Here is a 13451-nt window from a genome sequence, read left to right on the forward strand (position 1 = left end):
CCTGTGAAGATCTGTTGCCGATGACCAGCCACCAGTGTAGGAAGTACCGTGATCTCAGTTTTAAATTTCGAGATGGTTGACTTTTTTGTAGGCATGGTAGAAACATGATTGAAAAGCCAAATAAATGGTGAAATAATAAGCTTTCAGATGATTTAAAATTTATTATTTTTTAATTTATAAGGTTGTCATATAAAAGATATGGATTTAAAGGTGATAGAATAAAAAAAGGTAAATTTTTTCGATTTTTATTTTATGCAAGAAAAATAATTTTTAAGGTTTCACTTCTACCACGTGTGAATTGCACACATGAATGTTTTTTTTTTTTGTCTTTTGAACTATCGGTCCAAAAAGTAAATACCAAACGATATTCTGTAGTTCTACAAAATACATTTTTTATACATTTAGCTACACTTAAAAAAAGAAAATAGAACGTTTTTTTCTTCTCCTGAAAAATTTGAAATCATGGACTTATCATGTTTTGAAAATAAATGATTCAATTATAGTTTATCAATTTTAATACCATGTCATTAGTTTGCCAGAAAAAAAAATTAATTCAAAATTTTGACATTTAAAATTTTACACAAACGCAAAATAACAGAATTGAGTGGAAGCTATTCAAACCGTTTTATTGGATTTCAGAACGAGTGAATCCTCGAGTGGAACCAATCGAAAACGACATTACTAACATATTTTAAAATAGTAAAACTGTTAACACAAAGGCGGGTGGTAATGGCGCAGTAGATGTAGTGCTTGACTTGAAAAAAAAAAAAAAATTGTAGAGTGGTTGATTGCTAACCTGAAAGTGTGGGTTCGAGCTTTACCTTAGGCAGCATCCTTTTATTTATCCCCAGATTCAATTGGCCGCAATCATGGGATTATAAAGATGATAATAATCTTTTTATCAATTCGCTGTACCTACAAACCAACATTCATTCCCTTCTTTCTAGTGTCGTGCAAAACTTTGGTATTGAAATGTACAAATCGCTCATCATCAACTTGTAAAAATATGTCCTCAGCTACAGATTTTCCAAAAAAATCACTTTCTGCTGGAAACGTATACTTTGAGTTGAGCGACACATATTGGTCTGAGTTCTGTTACTTTACGATGTAAGCCAATGATTCTAGGAGGAAATACAATTATATCAACCAAAAAGTCTCAAAAAAATAATACAGAATCCTTGAAACTTTTATATCATTCAAGACAAAAATTAAGTACTAAGTATGCCTTTTTTGTTGGGGAAACTTCTTATCTATTGAAATTTTCAATTCAATGCTGTCATAACATACATAAGTAGTTTAAAAAAATCCGTTCAACATCCGTTTACTTTATTAAAGTACACTTAGAAACTGAGAATTAATGTTTTAGCACCCATTAAATTTAACGTTACGATTCCAATATTACACCTTAATAAAACGTATATTTTTGAATTGAATAAAAAAAAGTCTCGTAATCTATGTATATGAAAATTTTAGTCGTCTCGTACAGAAAAAAAAAGTCATGTCTGCAATTCACACGTGGTAGAAGTGAAACCTTAAAAAAAAATTTCTTGCAAAAAAAAAAAAAAAAGAAAAAATCTCCTTTAAATACATGTTTTTTTATATGATAACCTATATTAATTTTATATCATCTGAAAGCTTATTGTTTCAGCTCAAAATATTTATAACGTCCATGTCTATACAACATCTACAAAAAGAGCTTATTTTTTTCAAACCAAATCACTTTTCATCAAAAAAGCAAAAAAATCAATCTTTTTTCTCTTTTAACACCATTTAATATATTTTTTTAAATGACAACTTATATTAAATTGTATATCATCTGAAAGGTTATTTCACCTTTTATATGACGTATGAATCATATTTCTACCATGCCTAGAAAAAAAAATAAGAATTTTTTAAAGCCAACTATGTCGAAATTTCAAGCTGAGATTACGGTACTTCCTACACTGGTCATCGTCAACAGATCTCCACAGGTGTTTTGAGGTGTTTTTCAAGTTTTTCAATTTAAGATTGTGTAACTTGTAGAGCTCGTACAGTTAATTGTGATATATCAAATGAAAGGTTATGTTATTAGCCTGCGTATTAAAGTTCAAATTTGTATGAGCACTAGATCAAAATATATAACGTGTGCAGAAAAAGAACATATTTTTACCGTTATCTCCGAATTTTGAATAAATTTTGTAAATTTATAGTTTATTTAATTACAAATTTAAGTACAAATTTCATTTATCTATCTATTAAAACAAAAAAATTATAACAAGTTGAATGTTCGTGTCGCGTTTTCGTTTCATCTTGTTTCAAATCACTACGATACTAAAGAAGTTTTCACTTCAAAAACTCGGTTTTTCAATGCAATGCACCATTCGTAATTTTCTGCAAATTTGTTTTTACGGTAACTATGAAATTATCGCAAAATAGATTACAAATTTTGATATGACACTTCTCAAAAAATTGGTATGTTATTTTTGGCTTATTAATTTAATCTTTTTTCCTTCTTTATTAGGCATTCTTAATTAATTCTTTTTATTGAACCGGCGCTACTTGTAAGTTGTCTACTTCATATTATCTTAAATCCTTCTTAAAGAAGAATATTATAAACACTTTAAAATGTTTAATACCTTCTTGTATTTCTGTGGTTATTTGGTAATTCTTAATTTATTTTTATGTAACGGATGAAGTTACACTCATTGAAAAATATTATGTTCGAGTTAACATATAAAGAAAATGGAAGATGACAATGTAGCCCCATTTGTAAACGTCTGACTTTGCTTCGAACTGAATTCCCCAAAATTTCCTGGAAACAGATAATGATAAAATCAACAGTTGTAATCTATTACATACAAAAACCTGTGACGATGCGTCACAACTTATATATCCATTTCTAATAAAGAAATGAAAATTGTATAAGTAAATTATACACAATCGGCATACCCGCAATGCCCACACATTACCTTCTCTAAAAGGCATACGCATGCCATGTGACGTAACCCCATTATTTAAAACAAAAGAACCAAAAGAACCAAAAGAATAAACAAAGAAAATAAGAATTCATGTTTTCATATGAATTTAACTTTTGACTGCGTTACAGTTCACAGTGAGTTTCACCCGCCGATATCATATGAGGAAGCAAAAATTATCACAAAGTCGTCGATCTTGCGATTCTCTGTTTCCAAGTACCTATTCATTTAGTGTATAGATACAGAGCCAAATAGACCCGGAAAAAGACTTGGCAATTAGAGGCAGCTCTTCTTGATCGTCATTTTCTTGAATTTTTGGTCCTAAATAGTAATTAAGTAGCTAGTTGTATTAGGGAATCAGAAATCAACACAGGTAGTTTACAATAGAATTTACAACAGGAAATTATTATTATACTAACAAATTATACCGGAATTATCTCCACATTTTGGGGACATAAGGGTTTCCATTAGGATCCCATAGACTACTCCTTCGAGCTTCTCGTTGGACATAGGTTCTCCTGCCGAGTTCCGATCAGACTTCTCTCCGTATTGTGGGATATTATATAGGATTCCATTTGGATTCCAAAGACTTCTCCTTTGAGTTTCCTAGCTCATTGGACATAGGTTCTCCTAGCGAGTTCCGTCCAGAATCCTCTCCAGGTTGTGTACTGGGAACTAAGGGTTTCCATTAGGATCCCACAGACTACTCCTTCGAGCTTCTCGTTGGACATAGGTTCTCCTGCCGAGTTCCGATCAGACTTCTCTCCGTATTGTGGGATATATAGGATTCCATTTGGATTCCAAAGACTTCTCCTTTGAGTTTCCTAGCTCATTGGACATAGGTTCTCCTAGCGAGTTCCGTCCAGAATCCTCTCCAGGTTGTGTACTGGGAACTAAGGGTTTCCATTAGGATCCCACAGACTACTCCTTCGAGCTTCTCGTTGGACATACATAGGTTCTCCTGCCGAGTTCCGACCAGAATTTTATTGTGGGGACATAGGATTCCATTCGGATTCCATAGACTTATCCTTTGAGTTTCTTAGCTCGTTGGACATAGGTTCTCAGTGTGAGTTCCGACCAGATTTCTCTCCGGATTGTGTACCGGGGACACCAGAATATATGAAGTAACTTGTTATAAGTAAAGATTAAGACATTGTATATATATAATAAGCTTGAAGTGAACAATAAATAAAACCGATTGAAATTAAGGATTAAAAGGCTGTTTCCTTGAGTTTGGAACTTTCAAAAACCCAAGTTTTGTTGCTTCTTTGGGAAGAATCCTGGAACCCCCCTGAGCTTACCTCAGCATAAGCAAAAAAAGCATCACAAACCAATATTGCATTGCATCTCAACAACAATACAACTCTACTTCTCAATCTATTTTCCAAATTCTAAGACATCATCACTATGATATCATTATTGCACTTTGTGGTTTTACTTAATTATTAGATACTTCTTCCTGAAACCGTACATTAGTCGGTTATATCTATACGAATTCCTTAAGGGGAAATTCTTTTGAATAATACGCTCTTTGTAATTAATTTTGATTAATGCAACTCATGTCTTAAGTTGAGTATAGTAAGTGTTTCAGTTGAAATTATACTTATTTGCTATTCATTTTTGTATTTATTTATACGCGTAGGTTTCTAATAGGTTTGAAGATAATTTGTGTGTTGTTTTTTGCTCTGTGATAAGAGACAAGACAAGCTTACATTCGAATAATTCGATAGAAAATTGTTGTTTGACAAAGTGTGATTTATGTTGTGTTAACACTTAAATTATACGGATGTTGTATACCCTAATGATGCCATTAAGTCTCGCTAATGACTTAATGACACTATACAAAATGCTACATTATTACAAATTTATTCGCTTTATCAAGTAGAGATAGTGTGAAAGAGAGAGAGAGAGATTATTATATTGAATTTTATAATTAACAAAGGTCAATAAGCCAGGCATATCATCGACAAACGATGTCCCGAAAAGGGTAAAGTTTAGATAATTACTTAATGAGCATGTAAAGAGATTAAATGAATAATAAGTCTCTTTTTCACTCAACACTTTCAATGAAAATTGATTATATTAGAAGTTTGATGGCACATTACTGATTTTGGTGATATATGATAAATATGATGGTACAGATAAAATAGTACATAAAATCAATAAATTTAAAAAAAATTGTTACACTCATGAAACTTGGCAAAAAGATGGCTTTTGGGATAAGAACAAAAAATAATAAAAGTCCATAAAAAAGGGGTGAAGTTAAAAAATATAGTGAAAAAAATTGTTTGTCGAATATCATCATGTGACACATGTTTTTAAAGTATTTTTTTGATGCTGAATCTAATGACGTAAAAATAAAGTCAATACGATTGCTCTAAGAAAAGTTATTGGCGATTAAAAACAAAGGTGCTTGTTTTTTGACCTCAACAGGTAAAGTATAACCGAAACCCATATAAAAAACATTCTACACTGATGAAATTCGGTATGAAGGTTTAAAATAAAGCAGGGACAAAGATTTCAAAAAGTTCTTAAAAATATTTTTGGTGAAAGGGTGTTTTTTTGATGGGTTGAGTTATGTGTGAGAAAGGTATCATAACAGCTGACTTATATTTTATTAATTTTTAAAACTTGGTGAAAAAATTTTGTTTGGTATAAGAATTAAGAATCTATAAAGTGTACAAAATTATCTTGAGCGAAAGGGTGTTTTTTCTTAAGAAATGATGAAATTCAGAATTAGTAATATAAAAACTGGGAAAAAATTGATACATCAACGAAAATTGGTAAAAATATTTCATTTATAACAGAAACCAAAATCCAAGCAGTCTATACAAATATTTTTGGTGAAAGGGTGGTTTTTTTTTTTTTTTTGGGAGATAGGGAAAATCCGCGATAAGTCCGATAAAATCAATGGAATAACCCTTACGCAATTCATCAAATGTGTTGTCTTTCCCATGGGAATTACGAATAAAAGTAGTTTACCAATTTTTTTCATGTAAAATTGTATTTTTTTTAAGGGGTAGAGACACGGGCGTACACTCCCTTATGGCAAGCGGGGCGGCGCCCCTGGGCAAAAAATATTACTTCAAGTCAATACGTTAGTTGCCCCAAAAGCCTTTACTTCAGGGTGTTATTACTTAAGGAGTCCCAAAAAATATGACTTCGGGGCTATACAAATATTATATGAAGGGTCTCAAAAAATAATTTTTCAGGAACCCCGTTAGTTGAGAGGCAATCAAATATTAATTTGGGGGCCCCAAAATCTATTACTTAGGATCCCAAAAATATTCATCAAATTTTTTGATGGCATGACAAATATTATTTGAGGATGCTCAAAAGCTATTACTTCAGTGGTTCAAAACAATCAAATGGAAAATTAAATATCAATTCAGGGGCCCCAACATAAATACATCAGGGCCCAAAATAAAAACATTACGTTATTGGTGGCATTCCGGATATTACTTCAGAACAGAGGCCCCAATACCTATTAATTCTTGGCTCCAAAAAAATTATATTATATTTTAGGGGCCTCTAAGCACTTAAATTTGAAGCCCAAAAAATAATATTTCAGGGGCCCCAAAAGAAATAAACTATGTTTGATGATGGAAAATCAAATGTGTACATATTACTTCAAAACAGAGGCCCCAAGAATTATCAATTCTAAGCTAAAAAAATTGTATTTTAGGGGTCTCTAAATATTTAATTTTGGGGCCCCTAGTACAACTATTTACTATTTTTATGATAGACATTTTAAGTAAGTATAGCAAAGTGGATTACGAACATATTAAAACATTCAAATAATCCTAAAAATAAATAAGCCATACAAAAAAAAATGTATGGCGTATACGTACTTCTTTTGTATCTAAGGGGCCCCCAAATATCAAAGGGGCCCCAAAATTTAGTCTTGCCCCAGGGCCCCGGCGACTAAACGTACGCCACTGGGTAGAGAAAATACCTATGGGTAGGTATATTGAAAGAAGTGACTAATAATAGTGAAATTCAGCAACTAACTTACTTTTAAGATTAGAAACTGTCTATAAAAATATTATAGTTAAAAGGGTGTTTTTTTTTAGTGAAATCAAAAATTATGGGCCACCCTAATTAAATTTGGTAAAAAAATTGAACTTGGGATAGAAACAAAGAATAAAGAGTTTTCATAAAAAAACTTACATAGGTAGGTGAAAGGGTGTTTTTTTTTTTTGGAGAGTAAAATCTGTAATTGGTCCCAAAAGGCCAATGATTCATTTTATTTTTGGTTTTGATGACAAATTGAAAGTTTATACTTAAGTTCTTAGACGTTTTACACGAATCATTGGCTTTTTGGTGCCAATAACCGATTTTACTGTCTCTTCGAAAAAAACACCCATTCACATAATTTTTTTTTATAGACTTTTTTTTATCCTTGGTTCTTATCCCAAAAGCAAACTTTTTGCCAAGTTTAATGAGTGTAACAATTTTTTATTTTTTAAATGCCTATTTTACCTAAACTAATATCAGTACCGAATGAAAAGTCGTTAAATTTGCCATATCAAGGGTATTTAATTTAAAACTAATTTTAAGATATTTAGGTATTTGAGTCTTTTTTCTTGAATAAAAAAAAAAAACAAATTAACCTGATACTTTTCGATCCTGGTAGGTACAAATCCACACGTAGCTTGAACACTATTTTATAAGAAAATATCTCTCATAAATCTCAGTGTCAGCCAAACTTCTTTGATCTGATGGTTGTGTGCACTGGCTGATGGTGTCCTCCGCCCGTTTTTCTCTTTCATACAAACACAAAAGAAAGCAATAACTCTGAAGAGTTTTTGCCCATTCATAAAACTTCTTCGCATGAATGAAATGAAAAGTTTGCGAGGAACAAAATTAAACACTAAATTGCCCTGCCAGCTGTGAATAAATCCACCAGACTTCGTTATGGTCATTTTTCTCTTTTTTTTTTCTTTTTTCTCAGAAAAGTAATGAAAACGTAATGGGAAAATCTCTTCTTAGCATCATCACAAGGTACACTGATGGGTATTTGAATTATTGAATAGTAAAAAAAAAGAAAAAAGTTCATTCAATTCTATCGAATTTGGCTACAAACGAAAGGACGAGTGTTAACTTTTCTCAATTCGATTTTTAAATGACAATTCAATAAAAGAAAAAAATAGAAGAACCTAATTCAGTGAACAAGGTAGTTTCTTGGAATCAGTTAGAAACTTTTGAAACTATTGTGCTCAATTCAATTTGGCGATTTAACAATCCTTAATTAAGCTCTAATATTATTAAAGTGAGTTATTTTCGGTAGAAGGCAATAGGACAGTTTGAATTTCCGGGGAATTTTTTCATTTTCTTAGAACAAAGTCGTTAAAGGTAATTTTTAATAAAGTGGAAATCGTTTGGTAAATTTATTTACACCGAAAACAAAGATTAGGAATAAAGCTATTGAGCTCTTAGCAAAGGCAAACGGGTTTACTTTGAAAAATTGAAAATTTAAGTGGACTTCAACATTTAAATACGTACGGCTTAGGGTGGGTCAAAAAAATCGAAATTCTTTTTTTTGATTTGGTACTCCGAAAAATCGATTGCTTGGCACCTCTAGAATATACACACCAAATATGAACTCTTTATATTAATGGGAAGGTCCTCCGCATCGAAATTTTCCATTTTTACTAAAAAAAAATATTTTTTTTAAATCGACTTTTTAGCAAATTTCTTTAGTTCTTTACATATTCTTGTGGGAAATTGAACGGGATCGGGTCAAAATTCTGGCTTCAAAATTCTGCTTTTTTAAAGAAAATTCTGTTTTTCAAAATTCTGCTTGTTTTCTATTCTGCTTTTCAAAATTCTACTTTTTAAAATTGAACAAAAAAATTCTGCCAATTATGTTTTTTTTTATAGCATATGCGTTGACTAAAGAAAAATACACCTCATTAATGTAATTCAACACTGGCACTTTCCTAAATTTTTTTGTTTAAGTGTCGCAAATATTTTTTAAAATGCATAGACTGACTTTCTTTCAAATAAAATCTATAACTTACTGGAACCGATGTTGTTTGATACAAGATATTCCTTTACTTATGGCGTTTTCGATTGGCAGTCCGGAAGCGTCCGGAATCATTCTGAAAGCGTTTTATTCGTACAAAACTGACAGTTTTGTGTGAATAAAATTTTTTCAGAATGATTCCGGACGCTTCCGGACTGCCAATCGAAAACGCCATTATTAAAATTTTTGAATATTCATCTTTATTTGGCAAATTAAAAAATTTTGAATTATTTTCGGAAATGTTTAGTATTCAAAACCTTTTCTTAATATTTTCAAATTTATTCATTTATAAAACAAAAATTAATATACATTCAAAGAATGCAAATTATGTAGGTAAGTAATCAAATAAACAGATAATTTTTCAAGAAGATAATTTTACAGAATTTTGCAAAAAATTAAAAAAGGGTTTGGAAAATGTTAAAAAGCGCGCGCTTTTGAACATTTTCCAAAAACTTTTTTTATTTTTTGCAGAATTTTGAAAAACAGAATTATGAAAAGCAGAATTTTGAAAAACAGAATTTTGAAAAACAGAATTTTGAAAAGCAGAATTTTGAAAGCAGAATTTTGACCCCGGCAGAATTTTGACACAAACCCAAATTGAACGCTCTACAAAAAAGGCCTCGTACACTTTTTTCGTTTATCTAACCGTTTAATAGATATTTGAGGTCGAAAAATCAAGAAAATCTTTAAAAATTCGTTTTTTGTTCTTAATTTTGTAACAAATTGAAAAATTATAATAATCAAACGCCCAAGACATATTCTTGTAGGAAATAGATTGTTCCACAAAAAATGTCTTATTAACTTTTTTCATTAATCTAACCATTCTAAAGATATTCGAGGTTAAAATTAAAAAAAATTATAAAAACTTTTTTTTCTTTTCAAAATTTTCTAATTCACTGAAAATTCATTATTTTCAAATTTTCAAAGTTATATTATTGTAGGGGCTTAAACGTTCTATAAGCAATTCCTTGGAATCAAATTGATTACTTTAACCGTTTAAAAGATATTCGTATACAAACCAATGCCCACTGATTTCAGTAGTTTTCTTATGACTCGTATGCATTGCGATTATATTTTTTATATTTTTGTTTAATGGAAAAATTTTTTATATGGAATAAATTTTTATTAATTTGTAATAAAATACAAATGCATTAAAAAAATAATTTTTAACATAATGTTTGAAATAGAATGAAAGAAACAAATTCTGGAGGCGTAGAGTTATTGATATGTGAAACATTTTTTTTTTCAAAAGATCTTTTAGTTCCTGAGAAAGAACTTCTCAAAATTCTGAATAATGCATATAGTAGAGTAACTAAAGCAAATTATAAGGGAACCCGGCCGAACAGCTCTGATTTTGACGATTTTTTTTTTCAAACGTAGGTAATTAAAAATAATTTAAAGTCTTTTTTTTTTTTTTTTTCAAAGTTTCAAAGTTTATTCGTTAAATACTAACGATATACATAAGTACATTTTCTTAAAATTAAAATTACATATATAGGTATTATATTATTACAAAACTAAAAGAAAAACTTACATATAATGTACATTATGGGTTATTTTGAATAAAGAATATTTTTTTAAAGTTAAGTGATTTTATATTTTCAATGCTGGAGTTATTTATATTTGAATTTTTATTGTAAATATTGATTAAAAGATTTAAAGGGCTATTAGCACCGTAGTTTGATCTACTGAAAATGTTAGAAATTGGCAACTGCCTTCTCAAGCTATACTGACTAGCAATGAAATTTAATCGACAGAGGATCGATGGAGCTGAAATCGATCCATTTATTATCCCGACAATAAAACAAAATTGTAGATACGCTCTGTGACTGGTAAGAAATGGAAGATTTATTAGATTAATACGTTGAGCGTAAGGTGGCAAGTTAATTCGATTTGACCATGGTAGAAATCTTAAGCAAAATCTCATAAATCTTCTTTGAACGGACTCCAATCTATTTATATGAACCGCATAATATGGCGCCCATATAACGCAACCATATTCTAAAATGGATCTTACGAATGAGACATAAAGAGTTTTTAAAACGTAAGGGTCACGAAATTCCCGAGCAAATCTTTTGATAAAACCAAGAGTCATGTTAGCTTTTTTAATAATGTAGTCAAAATGGTCAGTAAAAGTTAATTTTGAGTCCAATACTATCCCAAGGTCAGTGAAACTAGACAAATTAGTTAGTGGTGATAGATTAATCGCATAATTATAGACAATCACATTTTTTTTGCGTGTAAAACACATTGTTTTACACTTGTCAATATTTAAAACTAAACCATTAATATTGCACCATTCCCAAAAACGTTGAAGGTCTCTTTGTAAAAGATCACAGTCATTTGCAGAGTTGACTGTACGAAAAATTTTTACATCATCAGCATATATAAGAGACAAAGAATTTACTAGGACAGACGGAAGATCATTAATAAATAGTACAAATAATAACGGGCCAAGATGGCTACCCTGAGGTACACCAGAGTTAACAGTAAAACATTTAGAACGTTCACTCTTAAAAACAACACTATATAACCTATCTTTTAGATATGAAGATACCCATAAAACAAATCTGTCGTTAAGACCCATATTTTGCAGTTTTTTTAAAAGTATATTGTGGCTTAGTTTGTCAAATGCTTTGCTGAAGTCAGTGAAAATACAGTCAACTTGTTGTTTTTTTTCAAACGCGTCAATACAGTATGTAGTAAACTGTAACAAATTTGTAATAGTGGATCTCTTTTTAACAAAGCCATGTTGGTTGTCACATAAAACGGAGGAACAGTGAAAAGACAAAACATCACAAATAATAGATTCAAACATTTTGGGTATAGCAGATAGTTTAGCTATTGGCCTATAATTTAGAACTAAATTTTTTTTACCTTTCTTATGAGTTGGAATAAGGAATGCATTTTTCCAAAGTGTCGGGAATTTACAGGTAATTATAGACTGGTTAAAAAGTAAAAACAACGGATACGACATATATATATATATTGCACATTTTTTTAACATAAAAGCGGGGAAACCATCAGGACCAGGATTTAAACAATCGTCTAATTTTTTAATATATTCTAAGATAGTTGCCTCAGAAATAGAAAAGTTAATATTACTAAGATGTAAAAACTCATTAACAGTAGAGGTATTGTAAGTATCACAAGAAGAAGATTTTTCAAAAGCAGACTGGAAATATTCGGCAAACATATTTGCAATGTCCTCTGGGTAATGACTTTCTGCATTTTGGTAGCTCATATTAGTTGGGTAACCATCACATTTTCTTTTACGATTTACATATTTCCAAAAATTTTGTGGATTAGATTTAAGATTATCTTCAGTTCTAAGTATAAAGTCCGAATAAAGAAAATTGGAGTAGTTGATAAATTCATCTTTAAGTCTAGCAGTGGCGTATTGATGGGGGGGCTCAGGGGGCTCAAGCCCCCCCCCAAGCCTTCAAGATCATGTTATTATTTAGCTGATTTCAACATAATGAACATGATTTACTGAAACTTTTTCGTAAATCTTAAAGATTAAGAGGCAGCTCAGATGCTCGAGCCCCCTCCAAAATCTGAAACGGATGTTTATGTTTGTTTGAATAAGAGCCTCAGCTGACGTTGAGGGTTGGCGTAATTTTTTTTTCGGATTTTAGTTCGATTTGGAATTCTTCAGATAATTTTTTTTTGGTATTTTGACGTCGAATTACATCACCGTTAAATTTTGCAAAACTTCTTATGCAAAATGCAATCTCAAAACGCCGTCTTTTAAAGATATTAGAAATAGAAATTTTTGATATCTCAAAATCTTAGTGGCCAACCTAACTAATGGTTTCTCTTAGCAAATTCCATTTTGCGCTTTTGATTTGGATTAAAAAAGCAACATATTACGAAAAAATAATATGTATTTTGGATTAAACATCAACAAGAACTTCATTGAAAATTAATATTTGAGACTTTCACATACTGCATTTAACTTTTTGGGTATTCACTTGCCGAAAGTGAAATTAGGTGTTCTGCATTTTTTCACTCATTCAGATTTTCTCATCGAATTCAGTTTACTTTGAATTTAGTGCCTTTTTCAATGAATTTGCAATTTTGGACAAAATATTATCAAAAGAAACAAAATAAAAATGAATGATCCATTTAGTTTTGACAGTTTGAAGCAATTTTGAAGTTTTCGAAATCGATCGAAATGAAAAATATGATATTTCATTTCACGTGAAATTGAAAAGTGATTTTAATTCACTTTCGGTCAAATTGCGGAACAAGAGCATTTATATCGAAAATAATAATGAGCCTATAGCTCAATAACTATAAACGTGATAGGAATAAATCTGTTAACAGTTTTGAATTCAGTACATGACAAAGTTCGAACGAAATAAAGTGTTTTTTTTTATGGATGACTGAACTCCTTGCTCATTGTGTAAAATGTTTGCAGAATAACAACTTTGAAAAAACACTACTTTTATTATGAAAGGAGGAGA

The sequence above is a fragment of the Episyrphus balteatus genome, chromosome 3 (genome assembly GCF_945859705.1).
Source record: "Episyrphus balteatus chromosome 3, idEpiBalt1.1, whole genome shotgun sequence".
Classification (NCBI taxonomy): domain Eukaryota; kingdom Metazoa; phylum Arthropoda; class Insecta; order Diptera; family Syrphidae; genus Episyrphus; species Episyrphus balteatus.